The sequence below is a fragment of the Toxorhynchites rutilus genome, chromosome 3, assembly GCF_029784135.1.
Source record: "Toxorhynchites rutilus septentrionalis strain SRP chromosome 3, ASM2978413v1, whole genome shotgun sequence".
Lineage (NCBI taxonomy): Eukaryota > Metazoa > Arthropoda > Insecta > Diptera > Culicidae > Toxorhynchites > Toxorhynchites rutilus.
In genome coordinates this window covers 252,557,248-252,569,710 of record NC_073746.1, presented here as the reverse complement: position 1 = coordinate 252,569,710, position 12,463 = coordinate 252,557,248, and the positions used below count along the sequence as shown (strand labels likewise).

Genomic DNA, 12,463 nt, shown 5'->3' with positions numbered 1-12,463 from the left:
TAGTTGGATGATGAAAATGTTGATATTTGGAAATATGAACGGTTGATCAGCGTTTTCGGAAATTCGTTGATACGAAGTTTTATTTATGTTTTCAGAATCGGGAAAGTGAATGTGGTTGATGAATCATCCTTTGGGAAAGTGGATGGTGATAACTTATATACATACACATATTCCATGTAACATGAAGTTGTTTCATTTTTGTTTATAGATTATTGTTGGTTTTTATGTATGTATGTTGTATGTGTTGTGTGTGGTATGTTTTATGTTTATGTTATGTATGTAATTTTGATTTAAATGAAATAAATTTAAATAAATTTAATTTTTGATTCAAATTAAATAAAAATAAAAAAAAATAAATGCATTTTGAATGATAAACCATGTTACATATTTAACAAACTTGAACCGATCTGATTGAATTTGTATGAATTTGTATTAGAATCATTGATTATACGGCTTTTCGCTTCGCGGCCGAATTTCGTGGAACGTATCTAGGCCGTAAAGCGAGGTATGGGTGTAAAATGCCTTTGATGTTTGAATAGAAATGTGAAATGTTTATTTCACGTTTAAAGAAAAGACAACACATATATAGAATAAGTAAATAAATTGTAAAAAAGGCATTCAATTTTTCAAAGATAGATTCTCTGGAACCGATTCAATCAGTGAATCGATCTCTACGCCGTTTAGAAAATCGGTTCGTCAAGATCGATCTTCTTCTAAAGATCGCCCAATCCTAGTCTGATGGAGGAAATGTTTTCCAGATGGAATGGTCCGAAATGTAATAGGAGTACCGGTAAGTTTTTTCGGTGTTTTTTTTTCAAAAATTAATGCTTTGTTCTGCAAAAATGGTTATAAATTTAATATTCAAAGTATTGCCCATCGCTAGACACAACTTTTTCCCATCTTTCTGGCAATTCACGGATCCCTTTGTGGGAATAATCGGCCGGTTTGTCGGCTAACCACGAATCGATCTAATTTTTGACTTCCTCAAAATTTGAAAAATGCTGGTCAACCAGGCCATGTTGCATCGATCGAAAAAGGTAGTAATCGGACGGAGCAATGTCTGGAGAATACGGCGGGTGGGATAGGACCTCCCATTTCAGCATTTCCAAGTATGTTTTGACCGGTTTCGCGACATGCGGCCGAGCATTGTCGTGCTGCAAAATAACTTTATCGTGTCTTTGCTCGTATTGTGGCCGTTTTTCCTTCAGTGCACGGCTCAAAGGCATCCATTGTCGGTAGAGGTCCCCCGTAATGGTTTCATTCGGTTTGAACAGCTCATAATACATCACACCCAGCCGGTTCCACTAAATAGACAGCATAACCTTCTGGCCATGAATATTCCGCGCGACCGTCGATGTTGATGCATGGCCGGGGTACGTTGCCCGACGTTTAAAATTGTCGTAATGGACCCACTTTTCATCGCCAGTAACGATTCGATGCAAAAAACCCTTTCATTTATGCCGTTGGGGCAGTTGTTCGCACGTGGAAAAACGGCGTTCGACGTCTCGTGGCTTCAATTCATACGGCACCCAATGTCCTATCTTTCGAATCATTCCCGTTGCTTTTAAACGATCGGATATGGTTTGCTGAGCTACCCCAAGTGTATCTGCAAGTTCTTGTTGCGTTTGTAACGGATCTTGATCGAGTAAAGCCTCCAATTCTTCATCTTCAAACTTTTTTGGCAGTCCGGCATGTTGTTCGTCTTTCAAGTCAAAATTACCAAAATTTCAAAACCACGTCTGACACGTTAAACTTTTTGACATATATTGAAAAAGACGTGCAATGACAGTAGCTTTCCAACGAATGTCTGGAAATTTGATTCACTGGAATAATAATCAAGTTACACCATCGAAGAAACTTACCGGTACACCTAGTTTCAGATTAAATTACATTGTTGCGGAAAAAACGGGTTCGATCAAAGGCGATAATTAGTTCTATTTGTTCGGGAGATATCCATGGGTTATGAGGTGAAGGAGGAATTGGCTAGCCTTTTTCTTATGAAAGGAACAACAGGCCCCTATATTTTCAACGCACTGCGTAAAGTCCAGCAGAAATTCCATCTATCGTTGGAGAAAATATCCTGATGGAGCTCCTGCTATGTGTGGTAAGTTTAGTTGAATTTTCGTTTTCCATATTTCATATAAAGCGTGGTGCACAAATTATGTAACGCTAAAAATGCGGTTTTTGGACTACCTCCCCCTCATGTTACGTAACGCAAACATAATCTGTGCACAAAGTCAAAGTCGATTGAACAATTTTCATTATATTTTAGATTTTATTAAATCATGAAAATATCAACGTAACAAATCAGATCCCAGAGCCCAGGTCGGAATCAAAGGTTCTTCGGATAAAATTATTTAAAATGTACTAAAATCATCTTCATCCATGTCGACAAGTTCATAGAATTCCGAACAAACAGAGGAGGAAAATTAATGCTTACATCTGCTATATTCGAGATGCATTAATCGGTGCCTGCCTATTCACTACTGTTTAGCTAGTTAAAACACGTGCTTTATCATCTTGTCTCAGGAAACACACCTCATTCCATCCCAGAATCGAAATCAGCTGCTTAATCATGTAGAGGCGCATTGATTTATTCAGGAATAAAAACTATAGATGGGTTATACCTATGATATTACCGCAAGGTTGACGTAGGGCTGCCGTTGGCTTAGTAATCATTTGTGTTTCTTCAGCTAGCAATAGTCGCACCTCGGATGTTCCTCATTGGGTACGATATCGCCGCTGCGCAGAGCTATCTTTTGTGTGTATTGAATAAACTAGTGAATGAATGAAACAATTTACGAACTCAATTGCGAACAAATCCCAATTTAGTACAATTCATGCATTATGGAAGTAGTTATCGCAGCAAATAGTTGTCAACATTTTGCCAAATCATCAAACGGTATGCGTTCAGTCACAGTGAAGTTCAGTGAGCTGGCGACGTGAAGGGATATCTTCCAATGCAGTCTTGAATAACCGAGCCAAATCGTTGCATTTGAACCCGCTTTTGTAGACCATGTTAGCAAAACGAATTCCGAGGTGTAAAAATGCATGGGGGTATAAAAGTACTACCGACATGCATGCACCTGCAATGCAGGGAAACATTCCGATTTGCAGAAACGCCAGGCGAGTACAAAGGTACCCGCTGCTTGCATCTTTTTTGCAATCCCGATTTCCCCAGGCTCAATGGTTTAGAAATCTGTGTTAGGAAAATATTCCGATTTGCAGAAACGCCAGGCGAGTACAAAAGTACCCGCAGCTTGCATCTATTTTGTAATGTCGATTTCCCCAGGCTCCATGGTTTTGAAATCTGTGTTAGGGAAACATTCCGCTTTGCAAAAACGCAAGTGATTTCCCCAATCCATGATCCATGAAGTCTGTGTAAGGGGAACATCCATTCATTCCAGCGATCGTGGATCGCCATCATAATTGAGTGGATTTCCGAGCGGCACGCGCTTATATACCAATTGGTGTAATTTCAATAGCCTGTTTTGAAAGCAATTTAAGGGCTATTGAAACAAGTTTTTGAATAAAAAAATAACAAGCATATAACGCGTAGACATTTTATCTTTCGAATGAAGCGTTTATCGTTTATCATTTCGTTTAGTTGTAGGAGGTATTAACGCTCAAAATCTGGTTGTTCCGGTGTAACGCTTTCGTTTTCGAAACTTTGAACTCACACCCGAGATGAAGTCCCTTGTTAAGATGGAAGTTTGTTACGTAACGATTACAACAACCCCCTCCCCCTATGTCACATTAAGTAACGCAATCTTAATCAGATTCAGATTCAGTTTTGATGATGAACATGCCTCATGAAAACATGCAGCTGGAACTCATTGAAATCCAGTGTGATTCAGAGCTACATGAGAAATTAGAAAAAAATATGATCTTTTGGACATGCTTTTGACGTAGGACTACGTCTAACCGGAAGATATAGGGGGTGAAATGGAAATCTAGGCACTGAACAAGTAGGAAAAAATGCAAGATTTGGAATGCTTATAACTCGAGCATTTCTCAATAGATCGCAAAGGTTTTTGCATCAATTGATAGGAAATATATCTACGCATCTATCATAACGAATAACATTTCATTTTTCTTGAGATAAATAATTGAATAATTGTGAAATATCAAGCATTGTCAAAATGCCCTATGTGCCCATTTTTGATTGGTCCATTTTGTGCTCCTCAAATCGTACCGACCAAAACGGGCAACCAGAGCAGCAGCGAAATAGAATGAAGCACGATTGGAAAGGAAAAAGAAAAAGATGAACGAAACATTGGTCGCAGTAATTCTCGAGCCAGCCAGTCAGCTTAAAAATCCCCGCTCCGCTGCCGTAACGATCATTCTCATTCAAACCGTACACCACATCGGTTCGCATCACAACACATCAACAAACCAACATGGGTGCTTGGGTTGGACATGGTAAAGGAGGAAAAGTGAAGGGAAAGGCAAAATCCCGCTCGAACCGTGTTGATATGGAGTTCCCCGCAAGGGTAGCTAGGCCGAGCGCGTTAGTACCAGTGCACCAGTCCACCTAGCCGGCGTTATATAGTTTCGGCCGCCGAAGTGATCGAGTTGGCTGGTAAAGCTGCTCGCGACGATTAGAAAAACCGCATTCAGAACAGAACACATCAAGATAACAACAGGCAGTTGCAGCGAGTGGCGAGTGGCAAACGCAATCGCAAAACGGCAGCAGGTAGCAGAAGAAAAAAGTTTGTTCTTTTTACAATCTGCTTTGGTGGCAAATCCAGAACAAGGCGGCATCGAGTGCGTTCGAAATGGTTTTTTTTTTTCAAAACCACGAGTACTAAGTTTTCTAAATTGGAACCATTCCATAAAACAAGGCGCTTTTCAGGGCCATTAAACCTTCCAAAAAAGAGTTTAGGAAATAAAGTTCAATGCGTTCTAAAACATTATCCAAAATAATAATAAAACACAAATTGATGTTTTCATAATTTGTTTGCCAGGATCTGATGAGTATGTGAATTTGGCAGTAGTTCTGAGCTTATTGATAGTTGGGGACTTTCAAGATTATTCAATTTTCACCAACTCTTAAATTGTTTCCAGATTGAAAGTACAGTAATTTACAATTAGTTCGACATTTAGCTAATTGGACGGACATGTAATGCGACTTATTTAGTTGGACATTTTTGTAAACATAGAGATCCAAATTATGACCGCACATTGAAAGTCGACACTGTACCACTGTCATCGCAAATGTTCAATTACAGGTTCAAATCGCCTCCAATGCGACACTGAGTGGCGCTTCGGTACGTTGCATTGAATGTAATTTACTGTAAAATATGTCACAAGCTGGATGGGAAGAAATTTTCCAACTGTGAAAGCTGAGGCGAGTGGCAAATGCAATCGCTAAACAGAAAGGTTTAGCCGAACAAGATGGGGATATCGAGTGACAACAAAACAATAAACTCTTTAGATTGAAGATAATTTTGTGATCCTGAAAAGGACCCTTTTTAGCCTTCATGTGAACCCAACGAGCGAACAAATCGTAATGAATGTATTTTTCTTTTCTTTCTTTGTTTTTAAGAGACTTTAAACTTTGCAGTTCATTCGCCTCTAATGTATTTTTTTGCCATCGCTGCCTTTTAACGCTCATTCGTTCGTCTCGTTGGACTCGCCCCTTTGGCTGAGTCTGCCGTTTTGTCTCTATACTGTGAGCGTGTACCGCTAAGGCCAGGCGCAAATTGAGACGCGTATAGCGCGAGTAACTTGGCGCGATATAGCGCTTGTTTTTGTGGCTAATGAAAACAGATAGAACGGCGCAAATTGACGAGGAGACGCGAGATGGCCCAGCGCTCGTGAGACACGACTCGCGTGACGCTGTGGCTGAATCACAGTTTCTCGTGCTTGTCGTGCCGGCTATGATGGTTGTGTTGGTGAACATTCATGTAGCGCCGGGAGTCTGACACTATATGGTTGTGCCGGTCGGGTGATTGTGTTAGTAAATAAATTTATCGCGCAACTCTGTGTGAATCAGACATTGTATGCGAGTGGCACGTTATTTACACCAAACTGCGACTCAATATGCGCACCACCACGCTACATTTGTGGCACGCATGAGTCGTGTTAACTCACGAGTGCTATACGCTTCTCAATTTCTCTCAAATTTAATAAGTACAAAGCCTTCAGAAAAAAAATCAAAAATCAACTGAAAGATAGTGAGAAAAAATTGAGAAAGTGTGTAAAAAATATTAGGCTGTCAAAAAAGTCCTGCGGTATTTCCGCGAGGTGTCGTTGTAAGCGCGTAGTTCTAGTTGTATTCATTGTATCGAGTCATACTATAGCTTGTTGGAAAGGTATTTTTGCGCGCTATAATATAGTCCTTGACAGTGTTTTGTTTGGTTAAGTCGTTCGTGAGTTATAGTGTCGCAAATATGGAGCAAAATAAAGAGAAAATCCGACATATTTTACAGTACTACTATGACAAAGGCAAAAATGCATCTCAAGCTGCCAATAAAATTTGTGCAGTTTATGGACCCGATACAGTTTCCATTTCCACCGCACAACGATGGTTTCAACGTTTTCGTTCTGGTGTAGAGGTCGTCGAAGATGCGCCACGCTCCGGAAGGCCTGTCGTCGAAAATTGCGACAAAATCGCTGAATTACCCGAGAAAGACCGGCATAGTAGCAGCCGTAGCATCGGCCAAGAGCTGGGGATAAGTCATCAAACCGTTATTAACCATTTGAAGAAGCTTGGATTCACAAAGAAGCTCGATGTATGGGTGCCACACACGTTGACGCAAAAAAACATCTTTGACCGTATCGACGCATGTGAATCGCTGCTGAATCGCAACAAAATCGACCCGTTTATGAAGCGGATGGTGACTGGCGATGAAAAGTGGGTCACTTACGACAACGTGAAGCGCAAACGGTCGTGGTCGAAGCCCGCTGAAGCGGCTCAGACGGTGGCCAAGGAAGGAAGGAAGGTTCTGCTGTGTGTTTGGTGGGATTGTCAAGGAATAATCTATTATGAGCTGCTTCCCTATGGCCAAACGCTCAATTCGGACCTGTACTGCCAACAACTGGACCGCTTGAAGGTATCACTCATGAAGAAGAGGCCATCTTTGATAAACAGAGGCCGCATTGTCTTCCATCAGGACAACGCCAGGCCACACACTTCTTTGGTGACGCGCCAGAAGCTCCGGGAGCTCGGATGGGAGGTTCTTTTGCATCCGCCGTATAGTCCGGACCTTGCACCAAGTGACTACCACCTGTTTTTGTCCATGGCGAACGAGCTAGGTAGTCAGAAGTTAGCCACAAAAGAGGCCTGTGAAAATTGGCTATCCGAGTTTTTTGCCAATAAGGAAACGAGCTTCTATAACAGGGGTATTACGAAGTTGGCATCTCGTTGGGAACAAGTCATCGAACAAAACGGCGCATATTTGACTTAAAACAGATGATTGTAACTAATTTTATGAACAAATGAAAATTAAAAAAAAATACCGCAGGACTTTTTTGACAGCCTAATATATATTTAACAAAAGCTGTCCTCTTTGTATAGTCCTACGTCACTCCGGTTATGTCTCCGACATTACCCAACCGTCTTTTTTATTGCTTCTTCGTTTGGAGCCACAACCAATTGTGAGTACAGTAGAACCTCGATTATCCGCGGAATAGTCTGGCAAGGTCACCACGGATAACGAAAATCGCGGATAATGCAATTAAAAACTATAAATGAGGTGAAAACATAAAAAAAATCAGCATGAAAACTATATTTTAACAATACAGAAATCATTAAACTATTCATCTGTAAGGTCATATATACCAGTGGTCGGTTAATATGGAAGCCATGACCAAAAGAAAACAAGAGCCTACCGCTCACTGATAAATTTCGGGAAGCTCTAAAGAATTAATATGGACCTCGCTTTCGCTGATAATCCACACAGCGGATCATCCGCTCGCGGATAATCGGGGTTCTACTGTAATTGTTTTACGTTATGGAAAAAGTGAAATCAAAGTCGATGACAATATAACTGATGATCATTTGGAAAATTCCTGGCATCCAAGCTGACCTGGATAAAGTCGCCTAAATGAAATCGTAACGGCGTTGAAGTATGTTTGTTCCTAGTATAGCCATAAGTTTAAGTGCAGAAAGACGACGAAACAGATCTACGAACTGTCATAATTGCTTTCTATCACTGAACGATCCGGTACAAACCCACTCTACATTGTTGTGCCAGATTGGTCCCAACAAATGGTGTCGACAACGGTACTGATATCGTGCCATTTTGCAACGATTTTGTCGACCTACCCTTCGTATTCGACAACCAATTTCGAGCCAAACCTGTGCCAATCTGGCACCGCGTCGACCGATTGAAAAACTGCTCAACCCTCATTATGGTGGTATTTGTTTTCATGAAAGTTGAAACAAACATTTAAAAAACCGGCGATGGAAATTATTTAATTTATTTACAATGCTGGTTTATTTACATCAATACTAATACAAGGCTGTACTACAGTTATAATAGATAAAAGCACTATATAATGAGCGAACCAAATTTTCTTTTGAACAAATTATATGCTACACCGTTCAGAGAGAACATTTTGGTTCACCGGTGTGGATGAATCAAATTTTCACTAAAAAGTAAATGTAGACATAAATGTATTGATTATTATAAATTGTGCAAGTGAGTTTTACCTGAACATTCCTATTTATTCCTGTTCATATCCTGGATGTTGATAGCATTAGCGAAGAGTGTGTTTAATACAATCGTTGAATACAGATACGGGTTCTACTCCGGCAAATTTGAGGTTCGGTAATTGGAGCCATAGCAACAGAAGCTTTTCCACAACTGGGGCGTACTCTGAAATGAAATGCATTTCATTTAATAATTTATTGCACATATTCAATAGATATACATCTTCTTCTTCTTCTTCAATGGCACTAACGTTCCTAGAGGAACTTCGCCGTCTCAACGTAGTATTACTTGCGTCATTTTTATTAGTACTTAGTTAAGATTTCTATGCCAAATAACACGCCTTGAATGCATTCTGAGTGGCAAGCTCTAGAATACGCGTGATCACAGTGCAAGTCGGAGGAAATTTCTTTGACGAAAAATTCCCCCGACCAGAACGGGAATCGAACCCGAACACCCGGCATGTTAGTTATGACGCTAACCACTCGGCCACGGGTGCACAATATACATACCAAGTTGCTATTGACACACACTTAATCGCGGGTTCTATACACAAGGAAACACAACTGGAACTTATTCCGCACTATTGCGTAGGAATAGTACATGGTACTATTATCGTTAAAATCAACCCATTATTTTATTCCTCGAATTTCTGTTAGCTGCAATTCAAAGAAAAAGACATCAATATTAAACATTAATTAAAGAAAAACATACTTACTCAAGCAAATTGTTTAATCCATTCACTTCTCTCGTTTTTGTTTATCTGAATGACAGTTCAATGCGAGAGAGGGAAGGCAATCGCTGCAGTGATGCCATTTCGCTCAGCACCAGTTATCGCGTACTTTTATAGTTCAAACTATAGACAGTCCTTCATGCGGGGGTGAGAGAGGAGCTTTAATCCAGTACTTTTATAGTACTTTGTGACATTCGGTCCACATCGGGTCCATAACCGCTCGAAAATATATGAAACTGGGAAGGAACAGTTGATGTGGAAGATAGAACATGAGAGGGGCGTTCGAGGTTGGTACGGCAAAATAATTTCGTCTATTCCACGCGTGAACCCGTTCGGCGCCGTTCTCTTCGCAAAAAACGTGTCTAGCAGTCGGTATGAATTTTCCAAGAGCAGTGTGAGTCGTGTTTTGCGTGATTTATAGCTTGGATTTACAGCATTTACAACAATTGCGCATAACTTTGTCGAAAATGTTAATTTTAGATACTTTTACAATTTCAATAAAAATTCTATCTTTTTGTTTTATTTGTTTTTGAGCTATTAACTCTCGATCGACTGACAGAATTTATTGCCATATTGGGTATTTCAACTCCATGCTTTCTAATGTCAATGCTGTAGTGAGCCATAGAAAGTCAAATCCACATTTTATTCAATCAATTTTACATTTTATTGTAATTTATAGTGGGGAAAAAATCATTTCGGCTCGCGGCAATGATGACAAATCTTATTCGGGACCGCACACTACATACACTTGGGCACCATTGCTGTAGAGCAGGGATCTCAAATTGTTTTGGGCAAGAGACCCCTTTTCCAGAATTAAGTCACACCTTAGACCCCCATAGCCATTTTTTTTTGAAAATCCTATCTTTAGTTTTGTTTTCTTACTTACTGAATTATCAATTTGAAAACATTGCAGTTGGTTCAATGAATAAACTTTACATTATTTTCTCACGGAGGCGGTCTGGCGTAGTGGTAACATCCGTACCTCTCGCGCAAAAGGTCACAAGTTCAATTCATACTCCCGACATTCTTCCAAAAAAATTGATGTAATGTGACAAACCAGCCAAATATGTTGAAAGTCAGTATAATACAGGAAAAAAATATTTTCTCATCATATTCAACAAAATAAATAGAGAAAAAAATAGTAAATATTGATTTTATTAAATAATTATTAATATAAATTATTCACAACCTATAAAAACACTCAAATCGCAATCCAATCTATCCACAACTACCAAAATATTAAAATACGGTTCAATATTGGTTAGTTAAAGTCTTAAAGCTCCGCGTTTGTTTATTTTCAAATGGTTCTTTCGGTTTCGCGTTGTTTGTAACCATAATGAAGCCTTGTTCGACAAAGTATGATGATGGAAAAACGAGAAGATATTTTTATAGAATTTTTATAGAATATTCCCCCTTATTTTACGCGGCGAGTGACGTGAGATAGCAAAGTTCCTCGCTTCATTGTGGAAGCTACATTACTTTTCAATTTCTTTTTGATACCCGAGTCGATAACATATGAGGACACGAATTCAAATCTCACCTAGTGACAAACTATATTCACGCCATTCGCCTGCAGGAATGAAGTGACTTGAGCCATCTCACCTCACTCGCCGCGCGGAATAAAGGGGATTATAACTAGAACACATGACAACCTTGGTTGTACTGCCCATGATTGCATAGGAGACGTAATCGACAACACCATTAGTGTTGGGAAAACGCATTTTTGTTGTTTTTTGACCTACAAGCATAACTATGCAAATTTCCGGTGAAATGATCTATCCAGTGGAAGGATATTATCGGCAAAACGAGGGCCTAGGTGATTCGGAAAAATGCTTACGTCTATTTATGCGGACAATCAATCGTTTCAATGAACATTTGTTCGCATAGCTATACGTAATCACCAGGTTGCTCTGTTTGTAGCGTTAGTATTTACAACTCCGATAATAGTTGTTATAGGATAAAATTTAAAATATTTGGAAGAAATTTAGTGAAATGTCTGGAAAAGGTGCTCTTGATTTGTTGCGAGTCTATGATAGTACTTTTTTCTGAAGAATACTCTGGGATATGAGAGGAACAGCAGGTTCGTGTTTTTTCAATCAATTGAATTTGTAAAGGCAATCTGCAATGTTGGTAATTTTAGCAACATGATTTACCGATATCACGATCAATCGCATAAAGATGGTGAAGTGACTTACTCCAACGGTATGAGTAAACGCTGAGTATGTGGAATAATTCAATGTTGAATCCGAGGAGTTATAATGCTAAGAACCAATATTATTTTAATTTTACTACTGATCTGATTGTTTCATTATCTATTTGAAGATTCAAATGCAGAAATTTAGGTAATTATAACATTAAAAACACAATTGCTTCTCTTTGTTCACCGTGTAAAGAAAATAGTAATTATATGAGCAGCGTTTCAATGGTTTCTTATATTCATCTATTAGAAACACTAAGTAATAAGACACTATCGTGACAGACATGTTTGGACTCTACAAAGAATGTGATTCAAATGTAGATTTATCTTATAGCACATAATACTGACACTTGTTGATTTTCGAATGATGTATGAAAGCTGTATGGAATTACGTCTGTTATGCGGACAAACAGTGATTTTTCGGAAACGTTTTTTTCAGAATTGTTCAAATGTTTTCGTACAAAAAATGTTTGTTTGCATGTTCAGCAAACGTATTACATTGTGTAGAATGCGAAACAGTGAAAAAGTCGATTTTGTTCATTTTGTCGCTTACGTCTCCTACGGGCAGTGTACTCCTGCCTCATCTGTGCTGATGATAATCAACTTTTCTTGCATTATCACCTTGGCTCATTCCATGGATGTTATATAGTGCTGATTTATTATCCATTGAGGAATTATAAAATTTTGAAGATCTAAAAACATTTGAGTAAAATTCTTGTGTAATGCATCCAAGTGAGTTACATATGATAATATAACATGGTCTTGAAGTTTTTGTGATAATTTTGACGAATGCGGAAACTGTGAATGTTCTCTTCTGCTTAAATTTTCTTTTGAAAGTTTTGTCAGAAGGTCAGAAGGGCAACATTATTGATATTG

At 39.1% G+C, this 12,463-nt stretch overlaps 1 long non-coding RNA gene across 1 annotated transcript; it reads right to left on the bottom strand.

Moving 5' to 3' along the window:
- Window positions 1-8,412: 8,412 nt before the first annotated feature.
- LOC129779683 (uncharacterized) lies at window positions 8,413-9,528 on the bottom strand. Its single transcript, XR_008743736.1, has 4 exons — window positions 9,376-9,528; window positions 9,170-9,316; window positions 8,660-8,825; window positions 8,413-8,598 (listed from the first exon to the last, which is right to left on the bottom strand). It is a non-coding gene; the product is annotated as an uncharacterized LOC129779683 (long non-coding RNA).
- Window positions 9,529-12,463: the final 2,935 nt, after the last annotated feature.